Here is a 19,412-nt window from a genome sequence, read left to right as displayed (position 1 = left end):
GCTGACAGGTTGGTAGCTGTTGGTAGCCAGGGTCATCCTTTTCACTCTTCGTAAAAATGGGTGTGACACTGCCTTTCTTCCAGTCACCCGGGACTTCACCTGACCAGCGTGACTTTTCAAATATTACGGTGGAGAGTGGCTTGTAAAAACTTTATAACTTTGTAACATCTTCCAGCCTATAGAAATTAAGTTTATGAAAAAATGCTTGCCTGAAGATTTTGACTGGGCAACTCAGAAACCTTCCATTCACTGTCTTTCTTACCACTTGAAACCAAAACACTAGTACTTGATTCCTGATCGCAACTGAAGCCAAATTGCCAAACCAGCCATATTTCCTGTCCTTCTCTTTTAATAAGTCTGAGAACAAAATCACTGAATGTCATAATTCAGTATGTCAGCATGTCATGCATTCAGATTTTCTGCATTGCAACAGGTATATCTCAATCCTCCAGTATTCCTCAGTCAGATTGGGCAACTCAGAAACCTTTCCACTTGGACTTCTGCAAGGTCTTTGATGTGGTCCTGCACCATGTTCTTATCTCCGAATTGGAGAGATATGAATTCAAAGGCTGGATTAGGGATTACTTGGTGGATAAGGAATTGGTTGGATGGTCACAGCCAGGCGGTTCTGGTCAATGGCTCTATGTCCAGGTGGAGGCCATTGACAAGCTGTGTCCCCCAGGGATCCATCTTAGGGCCAGTGCTCTTTAACACCTTTATCAGTGTCATAGATGATGGGATTGAACGCACTCTCAGCAAGTTTGCTGATCACATTAAGCTGAGCCGTGCAGTTGATAGGGATCAGGTGCAGCAGAAAGAGGGGATGCCAGCCAGAGGGACCTTGATAAACTTGAAAGATGGGCCAATATGAACCTAATGAGGTTCAACCGAGCAATATGTGAGGTTTTGCACTTGGGTTGAGGTGATCCCGGGTATGTATACAAACTAGCAGAAAAACTCCTTGAGAATAGCTCTGCTGAGAAGGACTTAGGGGTCCTGGTTGATGAAAAACTGAACATGAGCCAGCAGTGTGCACTTGTAGTCCAGCAGGCCAACTGTATCCTGGGATGCATCAAAACAGGGACAGCATGGCAGGGCGTTTGCCTCTCTTTACTCTGCCTTCGTGAGACCTCAGCTGGAGTATAGTATCTAAGTCTGGGGTCCTCAAAGCAGAAAAGATGTGGAGCTTTTGGAGAGAGTCTAGAGGAGGGCCATGAAGATGATCAGAGTGCTGGAGCACCTCTCCTATGAAGACAGGCTGAAGAAGCTGGGCTTGTTCAGCCTGGAAAAGAGAAGGCTGTGGGGAAACATCATTTTGGTCAATATTTAAAGTGGATGGAAATCAACTTTTTACTAGAGTAGATAGTGGTAGGTCAAGGGGGAATGGTTTTAAACTTAAGGAGGGGAGATTTAGATTAAATGTCAGGGAAGTTTTTTACTGAGAGAGTGGTGGCATGCTGGAACAGGTTGCTCAGAGAGGCTGTGGATGCCCCTTCCCTGGAGGTGTTTAAGGCCAGGTTGGATGGGGCCCTGGGCAACCCGGTCTTGAACTTGATTGAGCAATAGGCAACCCTTCCTGTGGCAAGGGAGTTGGAACTTGAAAACCCTTCCAACCAAAGCTATTCTATGATACTATGCCTTCAAGCTTGATTCCACAAATGGGACAAATAAATTCTTACTTTTGGTGTATGAACACAAAACAACAATTTCCCTGTGTCAAATGTCTCCAGGAACAGAAACTGTACAATGAACAAATTTTGTGATGTTTATGATAGAATTGCACTTATTCCAGCATCTTATCTGTTCATTTCCCTGTTTCCAAGACTTGTGTATCAATATCACTAGGATGTTACCCTATGCAGAAAATCATAGAGACTGATAAGTATGGGAACTTAAGCTGGTGGTGTGTCCCTCAGGCTCTCATTCATGCATTGAGGGCTGACACAGAATCACAGAACTGTAGGTTTTGGAAAGGACCTGTGAAGATCATCCATTCCTACACCCTGCTAAAGCAGGTTTTGTACAGCAGGTCACACAGGAAAGCATACAGGAGATTTTTGAATGTCTCCAGAGGAGACTCCACAACATCTCTGGGCAGCCTGTTCCAGTTCTCTGTCGCATTTACAATGAAGAAGTTCTCCCTCATGTTTATATGGAAACTTCTGTGCCTGTTATCCCTTGTCCTGTTGCTATGCACCTCTGAAAAAGCCTGTTCTCATTCACTTGACACTCAGTCTTAGGTATTTGTAAGCCTTGATAAGATCCCCTCTCGGTCTTCTCAGGCTGAACAGCCCCAGGTTTCCCAGTCTGTCCCCATGAGGGAGATGCACCAGGCCCCTGATCATCTTTGTGGCTCTCTGCTGGACTCTTTCCAGCAGTTCCCTGTCTTTCATCAACTGAGAAGCCCAGAAATAGACACAGTACTCCAGATGTGGCCTCACCAGGGCAGAAGAGAGGGGTACGATCACTTCCCTCAATCTGCTGGCCATGCTCTTCTAATGCACCCTGGGATACCACTGTGTCATGGTTTTATGATTTTTGGTCATTGGTACTCCACATCATAACATCATGTAGTGAACGTACCTGGTTCTCAGAAGAGAAGGACTACTACGTTCCCCACAGTACTTTGCTCCTCTGTTACCATTTTCCAGCCGGAGGGAAAAGATAAAAGCTCGCAGTATAAAAACTTGCAGATCACGAGACCTCGTCCCTTTTTTCCGCCGTCTCTCGTCTTGGCAGCACCTCGCTCTCCAGCCGTCTTATCGTCAGTAGTAGAGTAAGGCCTACCTTGATTTTGGGACATTCTCTCTCTCTGTATTGGATTTATCAGCTTAAATTGTAATTATATTGTATTATAGTGTGTTGTTTTGCATTCCGATATTTTATTTAGTAAATTAGTTTGTTTCTCCTCAGATTGTTGCCACTGTTCTTTGCTCTCAGGGCCATCTCCTTACCCTTTTCCCCTTTTCCCTTTTCCTGGGGCGTGGGCCAGTGGATCCCCCGTCCCCTTCATCACGGAACCGGGCCGAACGCCCGTAAACTGTTGACACACTGGCATTTGCACCTGTGCTCACCAATCCACTTGTGAGCTTCAGGCTGTGCGATAGCCCCAGAATTAGAGTGCACTATTCCCTCAGTTCAGATTTAAAATCACCTTTATTCTTCTTAAATCTTGCAGCTTACACTAACATCTACATTTGTTTTATTGCCCTTAAGCTTTCTCTTGCAAGCTTAAACTAACCTTCAACAGTTGAGGATCTTTCTCCTACATTCAGCTTTTTATTTTCTTGCTTTTCCTTCTGATTTTCCCAGTCTTTATGCAGACTCATGGCTGTCATGCTGAGAGCCAGTCCCCCCCGCACCTGTTTTTTGTATCTTTTCACATTCTTCTTTTCCCAGAGAAGCTGAAGTCTGTTGTGTTTTATTATAGAGTTTGTTAGGCTTTGCCCTCCTACCTCCTGCAGTATGTGTTGTTCTTCAGGAAATGAATCTCCTGGTGCAGCACTGACATGACTGCGTACAGATGCCATGCTCACATGCGTGCTTGCAGTACCCTGCAAACAAGGCACTGGGGTGAGAACTCATTTTACCTTGAAATACCTCCAGCTGAAGGTGAACAAAAAGGGGACTACTTGCACCACGAGTACAGGGAATATCAATCCTGCTGGGAGGCAACATGCTTTTACTGGTAACAGGGAATATCTTGAATTTAGCAATTGCTTTGTATAGTTAATGCTTGGTTGGGAGCCTTGTTCTGCTGTAGGAGAATGGCAGACATCTGTAGTCAAGTGTTCATGTCGATTTTTTCAGGGCAAATTTTGCCTTACAGGCTGAGGATTGCAGCTTTCATTTGTTCCTGAAATTCCAGGACAAGAAAGTCATGGACATATGGGAGAGACTCCAGAGCAAGGCTACCAAGATGGTGAAGGGACTGGAGCGCTCTTCCCATGAGGCTGAGAGAAATGGGACTGTTCAGCCTGGCGGAGAGGAAGCAAGGGGATCACCTCAACGTCCATGAATACCTGAAGGGAGGGTGCAAAGAGCACAGCGCTAGGCTCTTTTCAGTGGTGCCTCTTGCCAGGACAAGACACAGTGGGCACAAACTGGGATATGAGAAGGACCATTTAAATGTAAGAAAACACATTTCTTCTGTGTGGGATTTTGAACTCAGGAACAGGTTCCCGGAGAGCTTGGGGGGTCTCTAGTCCTTGGAGATACTCAGCACCCCACTGCACGCTGTCCTGAGCAACCGGCTTTAGCTAAGCAAGGGAGTTGGACTGGGCAATCTCCAGAGTTGCATCCAACCTCTGCCAGTCTGTGATTCTGTAACATTTCCACACATCCTCACCACTGGACTGATCATGCTCTCAGTTTTTCACAGTGAAATTGTCAAGGAGTTTTGTTAGCGAGCAAAAAGTGGTCCCAGATAATCTTTTATTATTGATCTTAGATTCAGTCCCTTTACCCTGCTGCCCTGGTCTGCTCTAAGTGGATCCTGCATATTTCTCCCGGGAAGCCTGAAGACCCAGAGCAAGCACTGTGGTGGGGAGAGAAAGTGTCCACAGAGCTGTTGCAGAACTGCGTGCGTGCCTCCTGCATCCTTTAAAAAGCTGCTAAAACATGTGTTCGGCTGGCATGATTTGTTTTTTTTTTATTCAGTCCTGTTATTGATAATGTTCCATGCGGCAATAACTTCACCCAGAGATACTTAATGAACTTAAAGAAAGTTTTGAATATAAAGGTTATATTATCAACAAATGGTGGTTTGGAAGAACTAAATGGGATTATGAAGATTATCCTTCTTTAACAATGCCTTAAATTTTTATCTCCTTATCCCTTCCTCATTGCTTTCTCTCTCAAGACATTATGGTTTATTGTGTTTCCACTAGGTACCTTGCATATGATTTACACACTGAATAGCTCTGCTTTGAGAGCAAGGTAATGATATAATATCCCCATTTATATTCAGAGCAGTCAACACTTTCTAGCTCTCTGAATAATGAAACCACCTGCATTTAATATACATGGAAAAATGGGTAGGCAAATAGCAGATACGGCACAATCAGATAAGTGTAATCAGATAAAATATCACAATATTATAGTAGATCAGCATCTGGTAATGACTTGAATTTTAAAAGACTGACAAACAGCATGGCCTAAAGCAATCAGGCAGACCTCATTCGGAGCTACTTATCCCAGATTTGATTGCTCTCCTTGTATGTTTCTGGCAGATTAAACATTCAGTCTGTCTTATTTTAACTCTTCTGTGGCTGTCTAAGTGAAAAAGCACAAGCTTTTCTCCTTTCTCCTGCAGTGAGCAAGCAACCACAGGCAGTGTCACCAAGGAACGAGCACGCTCGCCGGCTGCTGCAGTGCTCTGCACCAAGCACAGTTCTGCAGGGTGAGCACTTCTGCAGCAGCCCACGTCCTTTGCCTCTGCAGCTGCTGCCACAGGGCTTTGGTGTCTCCCCTGGCTCCTGGAAAACTGGAGAAATCTGTCGGATCTTTTCTTGTGAATGACGGCCCTTGGGTCAGTGGGACATGGAAGACTTCATTCCTTCATGCTACTGAATGCTATGGAAACCATGTCACCCTTGGGGTGGCCTGACCTTACTGCAGCGCAGGTAGAATGGATCAATCAGTGTCACTGTAGTGTTGCTGCTCTATGTAGGTGAGACATCGCCCATGCTGTAGCTATTTCTATGTCCACATCAATAGCATGTAACCTTGATTGTTAATTCAGGTCCTGCAGTAGCACCCAAATGTGACATTTGGGGAGCATTTCTCTCTCTCTCTTCCTTCCTCACCTTCTCCCTGACATCTTTATATTTTATTCCCCTCTCATCTGCAGAAAATCTTCTGATTCTGTTAGAACTGCTGATTGCATGCAGTAAAATATTGCTGTGAGCTCCCTCATGCACTGTGTGGCAAATGCAAGGCCAGGGAGTGGGGATTTTGTTCACTCCTGATTGCTAAGATTGCAATTGGATTTTGCACACTGCAAATTGAAATGCTGTGTCTCCAGAATATACTGGGAGCTGCGTGCTTGCTGTTGAATGAGATGTTACCCTTTCTATATACGTATTTATTTTTACATTGCAGTACATTGTGCTTATACTGTAGCACCAGAAAGCTTTTTACTATAGCTAAACAGGAAGTGAAAGAAATGTAGAAAATATCCAGAAGAGCCCTAATATTTTTGTAGACTGATAGTAAAGTCAGTGCTTCAGAGTCTACAACAGGCCTCACTTATTCCTTTGAGTTCAAATCAGTATGTGTTAGATCAGGGCACAATATCTCAGATCTTTTGTATGCAGCTGGAAAGAAATTCTGCAATCCAAAGCTACTGACATGCTTTGTAAGTGTAAAATCTGAAAGACGAACACTGCTTTTAGGGCCCAGTACATGGGTCTGTCCAAAGATAGGCATGCACCTTGGAGAGGGACCTACAGAAGATTTCTTCCTGCTAAAGACAAAGTCCATTTAATATCAGCACAGGGTAAGGGCTCATTCTAGCTCAACAGTCTGCAATAAATGGTAGCAAGTGTTGCTCCTGCAGGTGAACCAGAAGGTGACTAAAGGCAAGACTCTGCCCTCTCCCCTGACTGCTGATGTCCTCATATGGTATCACTGAGAGAGGAGGGAATAACAAAATGAAGCACATTGTCCAGACAGCTCAAAAATCTGGAACTTGAAGCTTAGTGGTCAAGTATATGGTGCACAAGGAAAATAAAGGAGGGATGATTTGTCCTTAGTTCTTTCTTCATATTGTGTGGCATAGAGATGAGATATGATCTGTGTTTTTGTCTTCCATCCCTCGGTTCTTATGATTCCTGTTTCACTGTCCTCATGTCTTCATTTGGCTCTTTCAGTCTGCAGTGTTCTGTTGCAATGTCTTTGTCTTTCACATGTCAGCATTTATTATGACATTACAGCTGGCCTGACCAATAGCTGAATAAGTTTTGGGGGATCCAGTGTTAATACCACTGCTGTTCTTTGCCATGATTACATGTAATTGCAGCTTAAAAATTCAGTAAAGCACGTAGCAGCCAGAACACTAAATGTGCTTGGCAGAGGCCGTCAAAATTAAGGTTGTGAAGCCCTGGCACCAGTGAAATTGGGGACAAATCTTTCACTTGTTCACTGGTGACAGGGCTTTAAGTAAAATGTGTCTGCCAGTGTGACACAACTTTAGGAAGGAGGTCCAAAGTCTGTGCCAACAACCTTCCCTGTAGAGTTACCTCATGCATGCATTCAGATGGAGGCAGAGGAGAGAAACATTTTTTGATCTCTAACAAGTGAGAAATTATTCTTTGTACTCTATTTTCTGAAGAATGGAGAGAAGACAAGGAGAACCACTAGCACATTATCTTCTCTAATCTGAAGTACAACAACTGGTAATCAATATAATCATACTGCAGCTTTTCAGATATGAGGGCTACTCCAAAAGTAATGCCTCCTATTTTATGATGTTGGCCCACGACATCAGAGGCGGATGTTGGTGGTGTGCCAGTAGAGGCTGAACCTTCCTACCAATATTCCCTTTCATTTTATTGCCACGTGACAGCTGGCAGCAGAGGGGCAGTCTGACAGAACAGTGTCTGACATGGAAGTCCATATGGAGCAAAGCTGTATCATTGAATTCCTCCATGTAGAAAAAATGGCACCCACTGACATTCAGTGACACTTGTGAACATCTATGGAGACCAGCCAGTGGGTGTGAGCACAGTGAGGTGGTGGGTGCTGTGTTTCAGGAGTGGTGACAGTGACAGTGGGTCACCTCTGCTGGTGCAGACTGTTCTGAATACAGCATGCAGGCTCTTGTTCATTGCTGGTGAAAATGCACAGCTAATGGTGTGACTGTTGAAAAATAGTGTTTTGTAGCTGAGAATTTGCTCTGTCTGACAGTGTTATTGTGCTCCTTGTATCTTTTGTAGTTTCCATAGACATAAATAGGAGGCATTACTTTTGGAGTGACCTACACACAAACAGCCAGCCCTGATCTGCTGGGTGGAAGTGCCCCTGAACATGCTGCTGTCCTGCAGACATCTGTGTGTTAATTCTGGCTGTCTTGTCCTTAGGCTGAACTTCCATGGAACTTGGTAGGAGCTGAATGCCAGGACCCTGAGCTTTTCCCAGACTAAATGCGTAGGTCACAGAGAATTTCTAGGTGACAGATACTGCTTGTCTGAGAACAGCTTGCAGGAGCAAGATTGCCTCCATTTTAAATTCTGAACCCATACTGTCCTCTTCCGTCTTTTCTTTGAAATACGTTTTTTTTTTCCTTCTTTGTCTTGTGAACTGAAGTATTATGCATATGAGTATGTGCAAAATTAGCATGACTTGGTATGCTAAGAAATCAGATTTTTCTACACAGCTTGCATGAATCACTTCCTCCAATGTCAAAGATGGGAAAAGTACGGAAACTTGGGGAGGAGACAGAAGAGAAATATGATGACTCTTGCTCATTTTAAAGAGATTTACCCCCTCCAGCCCCCTGTGCTTCTCTGTTGCTTGCATTCGCTATTATGTGACATTTACTGATTTATTAGTCAAAGGGCTGCTGTCTCCATCATTTGAAAGGGAACTTTCTTAAATATAATTTTTGAAGATAAGATCTTATGTGGTCCTAAGGATATGTCAGCCAGTGAATCAAATATCAGAACAGAGAACTTGAGATCAAAATGTCAAAGAAACATTATTCTGTACACCTGTGCAAAAATCCACTCAGTGTCCCCCTCAAAGCCGAAATGGAATCAGACCATTTGGTATTTCAGGTTTCCATACAGAAAATAGAAAATGATGCCTTTAATCACAGTGAATATTCATAAGGCTACCTTATAGACCCTGATACGCTATAAAACTGTCAGTTTGTGGTCTGAGGGGAATACACAGTCATTACTGCACAGGCATGCCTGTGTCAGCATTAGCAGGAATTACTCAGATTTGCTGGTTTCTGTTTCACATCTACCCCAGACGTTTTGCTTTAGAAGAATGACTGAGATGTTTGCAGCTCTTCTGGACCCAGGATCAGAACGGCTCATACAGAAAGACAGTTAGCACTTCTGCTGAGCTCAGATATCTAATTTTCATTAGTAATTGAGGCTGACAAGCAGCTGATAACATGTACCAAATATACATTAACTTCTATCTCTGACTGGTGATTTCTCTATAAAAATCCCTACAAAACTTTTGTTTTCACTTAACAGCGAAACTTTGGCATTTGAAAGGAACTCAGAAAAGGTTTTTAAAATGTTAAATATCTCTCATGGTATGTATTTAGAAAAATCACAGTGGAAAGTAGCTAAGTAGGATGATTAATGAGGAAGACAATTAACATATTTTCAAATGCATCAATATTATGGCTTGACGTGTCCTTGTTCTTGCTTAAAATTAGTAATGATAAATACAGAGACCGTATTAATTTCTTAATAGATAGGCACAGCTGAGCATGCAATGGAGAATAATATAAATTAGCACTTGGGCTGATAAATCTGTAGGTCATTTGGGATGATGCAGGAGAGAGCACAATGCAGAAAGAGATTAGACATGGGTGGAAGTTAAATTCCTGTATCTTAATTTTCTTTTCTCTATCTTGTAACCCCTAGAGGATATTGGAATCACCTTCCAAAAGCTAGTTCTCTAGCTTTTCTCTCGAAAGAAGAGAACCTTTTAGAGAAAACCCAAGGAATTCTCTTCTGCAATTTGAACCTCAGGAGATGTTCAAAAGTTAGAAGTTCCTGAATACTTTTGCAAGATCTATATTGTGATGTCACAGTAGGAAAGTACGTGTTTAGGGGGAAAAATAACAACATGACCTACCAAAAAAAAACCCAAACACACTCACATCCTATAAAGAAATTGTGAATGTATTCATTCTGGCTTTCTTACTGCTTGTGCATACTTGCTTTCTCCTCTCAAAACTTAGCAAGAATGTTTGAAGAACTGAAGGTACTTCAGTTGGAGACCTGCAGTAACAGGTGAAGGAAATGAATTCTAAAGTTTTGCCTATGGCTACAGCAAAGGTAATTGTACAGTCATAGAAAAACCCACACTTATTTTATAAAAATGACAACATGTTCAATAACTTCATTTTATAAGTCCTAACTTTATTTTTCGAAATACAATGCTGAGGCAAGAAAACAGTTGTAACAGAGAGGTGGAGTGGAGGGATAGAATTAATGCATCCAATATCCCTAGGTCCTTCCAGGATCATGGTGGACATCAAGCTGAACATGAGACAACATTGTGCCCTTGTGGCAAGAGAGGCCAACACCAGGGGCTGCACTAGCAGGAGTGTTGCCAGCTGAGTGATACTCAGTGGTGGGACAAGAAGCGATAGGGAAAGACTGAAACGATGGAAAATCCATTTAAGCAGAAGAGGAATCTTTCTCACTGTGAGAATATTCAAGTAATGGAACAAGCTTCTCAGAGATCTTGTGGATTCTTCACCCCTGGAAATACTCAGAACTCACCTGTATGTGATTGTGGATGATCTGCTCACTTGCCCTGCTCTGAGCTGGTGGAGCTGGACTTGGTGATCTCCAGAGGTTCCTCCAGCCTCAGCCCTGCTGTGATCCTGCCATTCTTGGTAACATCCATTGCTTGCCTGCGAAAAGAAGAGCATGACTGGATTTTGGTTATTATGATTTTTTTTTTCTAAATTAATTTACAGCAAAATGCCCCAAATTCTAAAAGCCTATAGAAATCCTAATGGTAAAAGTTATTTCAGAACTGAAGTGTAGTCTCTTTACAGGAAAAAAAATGATAAAAAGGGGAATATATTTTTATTCCAGAAATTTCCAAGATAAACAGAAGTCAAGCACATATGCAAATGAATCACTTTAATGAACAGATTCACAGTGGCATCTATTTTTCACTAAGTGCAAGAGGTCTGTACTTGTTTTAACAGGAGATGTCAGGGAGAGCCTAAAGTTAAAGCTGATTTCACCTTTCACTTCGGGTTGCTTAAGCAAATGTAAATGGCATAACATAGCTGTCATTTTGCTACTTAGGAAGATAATGTAAGAGTTCAAAACTTAACACTTATGCCCTGGTTTTTGTTGTTGGACTGGTGGACCTACTTTATTCTTCTGAAAGCCAGTTCAAACCAATTGAACACTGAGGTCTCACTCAGGTGAGAAGATGCCTCTAGCAGACAGTGCACACCCCATGCACCCCATCTGAAAATGTATTGAGCCTTCCTCTCTGCAGCAAGATTCCTTTTGCTTCTTGTTTTTATGGCACACAGAACAAAGGGAGCCAGCTCTATTATACAGAATATGAAAAGCAGCCACTGAACCTGCAATACATTAACCTTACTGCCACTGTGCATTAGATCAAATACAAGGTAATCCTGCTCACTTCTGATCTGTGCTGCTCTCCGAAAACCTTCCTTCTGCTGGTGCTTGCTTTCATGCCCTTAATTCTATTGTACAGGAAAAGCACCTGATCCTGGATGTGTCGTAGAATTTTGCTGTATGTTTATCATATTTATTTTTTCATTCACTCCATCCTGAAAAATATTATTATTTTTTTCTTGGCAATGCTAAAGCTGAATAAACAGGAGGACATGTTCTTACTCCTTTATAAGGACCAAATTTCAAGGAGAAGAACATGGCTGGTGCAAAGTGCCCCAGAAGAAGGTTTGGCTTGGGAATAGTTTCAATGATAGACTGCCATACAAAATTACACAGTAAAAGGATATAGTTTGTGCTTCTGCTCCTCTTCTGACTCCCGTAACAGATTTGTGTTCATAGCACTCCATTGGTCTCTCTGGAGAGTTACACATTCTAATTGAGGTGAAGACCCCTTTTTTGACGAAGCTCTTCTGATTTAAAGGTGTTGCTAATTAAGATGAAGATGAGCTGTCACATGTGAGTCTGCTTTACTGCAGCTGTGGTGAGACACGAGGGTGTTTGTAATGCTTGTCATAAAGCTTATTGGGAGTCCAGTCATTAAATGCAGTCACTCTGATCCTGTTTTCTTCATTATTTGTATCTTCTCATTCCAGATGACAGAATCATTTTTTAAAAGTACATGCCATGTGAGCTGGTGGAATGGGGAACTTCTAAAGACATTAATAAATTAGAGGCGGATTTATTAATTCTGCTCAGGGCCATACTAACAGAGCTGAATTGAAGGGAAATTGAACTTGTCCTTGTAGATGAGAGAGCACCTTGTATTTAAAGAAAAAACACTGACAAAGTAAAAGTGAGGTCCATTGTCCGCCATAGCTGCACCCCAATTTAAGATGAGAAAGCTTCATTTTCTCATCTAGTGAACAACAGTAGTTACCCTCCCCCTTAGTGGCACTGGCCTTCCAACAAACAATATGACAGAGGCAGGAAAGGTGTGCAGGGCCTGACTGGCAGCTGATGGAAAACGATGCAGTTTCCTACAGTATTTTCTTCTTGAACCCTCTAAGGTAATGTTGTCCTACTCAAGAAATATCCGAAAACACCAGCTATGAAGCACCAGAGGGAAAACTCATATGCCCCACCAAAGTTTCTGTGAGATTTGGATGCTAATGTTGTGCTTCGCTTGGAGTAGCAAGTTACACCCGGGCACCTGAGATTCTCCTTCTATTGGGTATAATACGCAGTTTACTTTCATTTACCTGAACTTCTCCGCATGAATGACAGTGAGCTGCATTAAACTGTTAAATGCAGGCAATTCCCAGCTGATTTGATGCAAAATAAAAATGCTGAGTGAATATATACATATATATGTATACCTGCCTATCGATTTATCTACATAACTACCTACACATTTAAACCAATCCACTTCATATGGATGTTACTGGCATGGTAAAGGATGGAACTCTTCTTATAGACCCCGCTACTGACTTTTTTTGCAGGAGTTTGCAAATGTTTGAAGTTTTTTTTTTTTTTTTTTAAACAGAAGATGTGTTAGTACTGACTGAAGCATTAGGAAATGAAAACCCTCATTGAGGTAATCTCATTGCAGGAGTGGGAAGGCTGTCAGAAAAGCCGCTTTCATTTGGATCTGAAATGCATTTTACCTAACGTAGCAGAGCGCAATACTTGGTTTAATTTATGCATCTCTCTGCAGTATTGGTTATAGCTGTCTGTGCCTGAGCTACCTATTACTGGAGGAGGCAGCTAGGGAGCAGTGTGCTGCAGTAAATAAAGTAACTAGCTGGTGAGCAGATTTAGGAATGAGCCCAGTCTGTGGCAAAACAAGACAGTCTGTGATTAAAATGGGGTTAAGCCACTGAGGTCAAATCAAAATTACAACACTTCTCCAGGACTCAGCGTACAGAATGTGTATGTTGGAGGTGAGCTTATTTAATGGGGTTAGAAGATACAGTTGGTGGGATTTTAGATCTAGTTTTAAATTTGTACTTAGTCTTGCTCAAAGAGTAGCAGTAAACCTCTTTGGGGCATACATTGGTTCCATGAATGCTTCTATAAATTCAAAAAAAGTTATTTCTTTATGCTGAATTTACATCAACAAGAGTGGAATGTGACCCGAAAATTCTATTAAATGTACTTCTCCCCTTTAGAGCAGTAAACCAAACATGAAATTGGCTTTCAACTTGTCTGTGAGTATTATCTATCTACAGAACTAACAGAAATTTTTAAGTTACAATCTCTGTAGGACAAAATGTATGCTGATACAGTTTAAAATGAGACGGAAAACATGCTTTTATTTAAAAATATTTATCAAAAGAAACTAGGGGCAGCATTTAAAAACCCTCTGGCTGCTAGAATTGTAAGTCTCAATTCCCGTGAAAATCTGCAAATTGGTGACTCCCTTTAAAAACAAATAATTTAGGGGAAGTCTTTCATAGAATCACAGAATGCCTTGGGTTGGAAGGGACCCCAAGGACCAACAAGTTCCACCCCCGCTGCCACAGGCAGAGCCACTGTCCTCCAGATCTGGTACTAGCCCAGGGCCCCATCCAACCTCGTCTTGAACACCTCCGTGGATGGGGCATCCACAGCCTCTCTGGGCAGCCTGTGCCAGCACCTCACCATTCTCTTTGTAAAGAACTTCCCCCTGACATCCAAAACTGTGATCAAACAAGGCTATCCCATGTTTTGGAGCAGATTATCCTCAGGTAGGTATCATACACAGGATAGCAGTGGAGCTATTCTGACTTATGTTTATATAAGAATATAGTGCATGCCTTTTTTTATTAGAAGAGGACAAAATTAACTTTTTTAAATATTTTTTTTTCTTCTGAAGTTTGGTTTTGTTACAGAAATGCCACAGGTTATTCATCTGACACCACAAGTGAATAAAAACAGACCTCATCTTTAATTAATACATTCTGCCTTAATGTGATCATTACAGGTGGATGCCTTTCACCTAGAAGCTGTCTCCTAACCTAATAACACCAGGAAGAATGAGTTGGCATGACATTTTTCATCTAAGACTGGAGTGTACCTATAGGGTAATCTCTTTCCTGTTTATTTTTGAAAATGTAAGAGAATGTAACATTTTGGAATCAGAAAAGCACGTACCTCTTTTGTAATAAAATCCTTACCCTCAACTGAGTAGAAAGTCTTTGTTTCTGAAGCAGTACATAATGATTTTAAATGTGACGTTGGTATTTATGTTGCACCTACTCAGCTATTACAAACTATGTATTTCCAGAAGGCAAACATTTCATAAAAATACTCTGGATAGCTGGGAAATAAGCTGCACTATCTGGGTTATGTTCTGACCCACCGTTATGAAATGACGTCATCCATTTCAGTTGTTACAGCCCTTTGATTTAAATTCACTTATGTAGGGTTCTTTCACTGAATTGCAAACTTTTTTTTTTTTTTTTTTTTGCAGTTGGTTACGGTTTGAGGTAGAAGTGTGTAGGATCTAATTACCAGTTCTTGATTACCTCAGGGGGGCTGTCTGGAGTTTGGTTGGGCTCATGTTGTATTTAATGAAATAAACTCTCCTTGTGCTGTGTCACAGGATGAAGCCTGTACCTCCCAGTCTTTCTATCGAACACGGCCTCTGCCGTCAGTAAAGTCAATCAGAGTTAAAGATGAGCGTTTGCTCAGTTGAATAGTGACCTAATTAAGTCCTATTGTGACGATTTAAAAGATACGGATCTTTTTCTACTCCCCTGCATTATTATGCACTGTATATCCTCTAAGATGCATTGCAGCATGAGAGGTAGCACTGACAGACATCTATAAGGAAAGCAAAACTGTTTCAGGTGTAACCACAGCAAAGGCATGGGAATTAAAATCTTGAATGACATGGTGATCAGACAAGCTGGAAAGCACTGTCAGAGGTATAAAGCACTGTCTTAGATGTCACGAGCCAGCAATGGGCCAGCAGCAGGCCAGCAACGTGTCCAGGTGGCCAAGGAGGCCAGTGGCATCCTGGCTTCTGGCTTCAGCAATGCTGCCACCAGCAGGATGAGGATAGTGATCGTCCGCCTGAGCATGGCACTAGTGAGACTCTGCCTTGAGTACTGTGTTCAGTTTTGGGCCCCTTACTACAAGAAGGATACTGAGTTGCTCAAATGTGTGAGGAAAGCAGCAATGAAACTGGGGTGGGGACTCGAAAAGAATACTTATGAGGAGTGGCTGAGGGAACTGAGTTTGTTTACTGTTGTGGTTTTGTGATTTTTTTATTGTCGGTATTCCACATCATAACATCATGTAAAGCACCGGGAGTTAAAAAGTTAATGTTCTGGATCTGCGGACTGCTTCATTTCTGGGTGCTTGGTTCTCGGAGGGGGAGGGGAGGAGCTTCATTCCCCAGGGGTCTTTGTGGCAGGAGCGGGTAGGAGGAGCTGCCTCGAAGGCCTGGAGTCTCTGTGTGCTGCGGAGAAGCACGTGGTCCCCCTGCACTTTACAGAGTAAGGCCTTGGTTTTGGACACTCTCTCATTCTGTTTGATTTGTTGGCCTCAACTTCAATCATATTGTGCTGTATTGTGTTATTTTGCATTCTGATATCATATTTAGTAAATTAACTCCTCAGATTGTTGCTGCTGTTTTTAGACCCATCTATGATTCCCCTACCCTTCCCCTTTTTTCCCGGGGCGTGGGTCTGCAGGTCCCCTGCCTCATTAGTCATGGGCCTGGTCCAGGCTGGCCCATAAACCACTCACGCTTTTTTTTGTCTCTTTTCTTTCTTCTCTGGGCTGCTGGGCCTGTGGGCCTGCTGTCCCCCTGTCATGGGCACAGACAGATCCAGAGATAACTCCGTGACAGTTTACTCTGGAGGAAGCTGAGGAGAGACTCATCTCTTTCCTATGGCTCCTTAAAAGAGGGATAAAGCAAGGTGGGTGTTGGTCTCTTTTCTTAGGTGATGAGCTATAGGACATGAGAAGATGGGCTCAAGTTGCAACAGAAGAGATTTAGATGGGATATTGAGAAGAATTTTTTTCACAGGGTAGATAAGCATTGGAACAAGGCTGCCCAGGGAGGTGGTGGAGTCCCCATTGCTAGAGGTATTCAGGAGATGTGTGGACATAACACTAAGGGATGAGGTTTAGTAACGAGACTTGATAGGTCAGGCTGATGTTTGCATTTGATGATCTTGAAAGTCTTTTTGACAGAAATGATTTTCTGATTCTATGATCTGCTGAGCCAGATCCTGAGGTGATGCAAATGGGTCTAGTGTTTTCAAGTTTTAGCTTTGTGCTGCTATAAATCAGAGGAAAATTGGAGTAATGCATAGGCATGCACCAAAATCATCACTACTCATGCTACTGATGTTACGACTGATAGTATCTTGTCAGCATAGTCAACAGCTGTACTCATTGTGTTAGATGTTGTACTGACTCAGAACTAAAAAAAAATACATTCTGTGGTGAAGGGATTGCCAGACAAGCATAAGATAAGATAGCAGCAAAAAGGATGGAATACAAAATGCTCAGTGCTGTAGAAGGTGGAATTGACAGTACATGGGGAGAGTTATACTACATGCTTCCTTAAGCAGTTCTTACCACAAATAGTTCTCCTAAGACCTTCCTTTCTCTGTAGCATCAGATTTTGTATATTACTTTTGTAGATCTTGTATTTTTAGATTGTGAGTGCATCATGATTTAGCACACAAAATGTAAAGATTAGTCCCTGCTAGGTGAGTTGAAAACAATAAGCTTTATACGTTCCCATCACTGGACTTACTAAATATGAGCACATATATGACTGAGAGACCAATTTCAGCACACATGCGTGGGTGCCTTTAAGGATCAGTTCAGTCGCATGCACACAGAGCACCTTGGATTTTCTGTGGGTATGCAGTTCTGTGCATGGAGCAGCACTAGGTGAGAGCAGGGAACAATGTGCCTGGAAAGGCTGAAAGCTGTATTTGTAATAGGAGGTCAGAAGGGAGGACCTGATAATACAGGAATAGAGAGGTACAGATGGAAGAACCACATTCTGCTCTTGCGTGATTGGGATATGTGAATGCATGTGTGTGTGTCCGTCAGCTTGAATGCTTCTGAATTTTGCATCCTTGAGCTCTTCTCATGCACCTAAGTGAATGGCATGGAGCTGGTCAGCTTGTTAGGAAAAGGTTCTTCACCAGAGGGTGGTTGGGAATAATCCCCAGGGAAGTGGTCATGGAACCAAACTGGCACAGTTTTTATGATCTTGTGAGGTTGTGCAGTACTTTTCAACACTCAGATTTACTCACACATAAATGGAGTATAGGAAATTGTACTGAAAATGTTTCCAGTACCACTACCGAAAGGTTTAACTTCCCTTGTCTTCAAGCTACTGCCTGGGCCACATCTACAGGAAATCTATACTGAAAGCATAATAAAAGGCCAGTAAAGCAGAGCACAGAGGTAGGTAGCTACCCACCTTCCATTAATCTCCTTCTGAATCCTCTTTCATTAGATTCTTTTTTTTTTTTTTTTTTTGTCCCTTCTTGGCATTATAATTGTCTGAAAAGAAGTGTGCAGAGTATACTCTGTGCTTGTCACTATATGCCTGCTTCACTTGGAGTTAGTGTAGAAGGACCTAAGGCTGTTAGAAAAGGAGAATGTTTAGCCAAATTTTCAGGTTGTCTCCTTTAATTTTCTGGAAGCTCAAAAGCTTTTAGTCATGAAGGGAGGCTGTGAATACAGTGGGGACTCTCGCTGGTAATCGTAGAAGCCTGTGCTATGTGGAAGGCCAGTGCGGGCCATGTCAGCTTGCTTAAAGTCTATTTCAAAAGGAAGGATATGTCTATTAGCACTGCTTCCTGTGAGCTGCTGGCAACCCCCTTTATCAGCAGCTGCAGTCTCTCTCACGCACTCTGTGATTACTTTCATGGCCAACTAATAGTAACAAACACCAGTGTGAAAGCCATGTCACCTCATTAGCCTGACCAGGTCTGAATTATATCTGTATTATTTCTTGTTTTACAGAGTTAGTTGTCAGTCAGCAACCTACTGTCCAATGTCCTTCACCGTCAAACTGTCACTTGAAAAAGCTGTCTCATCAGTCAGGGAGGAAAAGATCTCTGAACAGTGATCTCCACTCTGCTCAGCTGCACCTGAAAGACTGTGAATATTGAAATTCAAGGTTCATGCTTAACTAAAATTTCTGAACTCAGCTGAGAAATCCAGTGCTCACTGAGGTGATCACAGTGTCATAATGCTGCAGTAGGCCCAGGATTTGGTGTGTCTGGACATGTTGTACCTTACGTATTCTCTTGCAGAGGCCTGAAGCTGAGTAGTTCAGGTCCAAGATTCTTGGCTAGGAGGATGGGAAATATTCACTGTCACACTTCATGTTGTCACTATATTTAATTTTAATCTCAACAGTGAGCCAGGAGCGGCTCACTGGACAAGTGCTGCTCACTTTTTTTCCATGTGCCAAAACCTTGTTAGGTGTTCTGGAACCTTCTAAGCCAAACTGAAAAGAGGGTAAAATGGTTCAGTTTGATTAGAATGTATGGAAATATTGGAAAGAATATTACTAAAGGAGCCTGAATTCAACTCACATTCCCTGAAGTGTGATACACTGACTGAAGTTTGATAAGCTTTTCCTCAAATGAGTATAGAAAATGTTCTTAGTTTTTTTTTTGGTTTTTTTTTTTTTTTTTAAAGTCCTGTGCAGTCTAGGTTAAGTATTCTTGTGGAGGTCATCTTTTAATTAGGGTTCTTCTAATTAGGATCTTTTAGTTATGGTCAGGTTGTTCAGCTGTTGGGTATTGATGGCTGCAGATTTTACTTTTAACTTCCTATGGAGCTTCTACTGGCTCATGAGCACTTGGCTCACCACACTTTCATGCACCTACTTGAATGACATGTTGCTCACTTCTAGATAGGTCAAATTCATCCCTTAACATGAATTGGGGTATGCATCCACGGTGAGAGAACTGGCAGAGGTGACTGTTGAACCACTCTCTATTGTCTTTGAAAGGTCTTGCAATCGGGAGAGGTGCCTGAAGATTGGAAGATAGCCAATGTCACTCCAGTCTTCAAAAAGGG

At 42.2% G+C, this 19,412-nt stretch overlaps 1 long non-coding RNA gene across 1 annotated transcript; it reads left to right on the top strand.

The window, feature by feature from the left end:
• LOC110389977 lies at positions 15,765-19,051 on the top strand. The gene is made up of 3 exons (XR_002433482.1): positions 15,765-16,267; positions 17,707-17,780; positions 18,345-19,051. It is a non-coding gene; the product is annotated as an uncharacterized LOC110389977 (long non-coding RNA).

This window comes from Numida meleagris, chromosome Z (genome assembly GCF_002078875.1).
Source record: "Numida meleagris isolate 19003 breed g44 Domestic line chromosome Z, NumMel1.0, whole genome shotgun sequence".
Classification (NCBI taxonomy): domain Eukaryota; kingdom Metazoa; phylum Chordata; class Aves; order Galliformes; family Numididae; genus Numida; species Numida meleagris.
The sequence above is the reverse complement of the archived record's forward strand: the minus strand, read 5'-3'. Positions and strand labels throughout refer to the sequence as shown.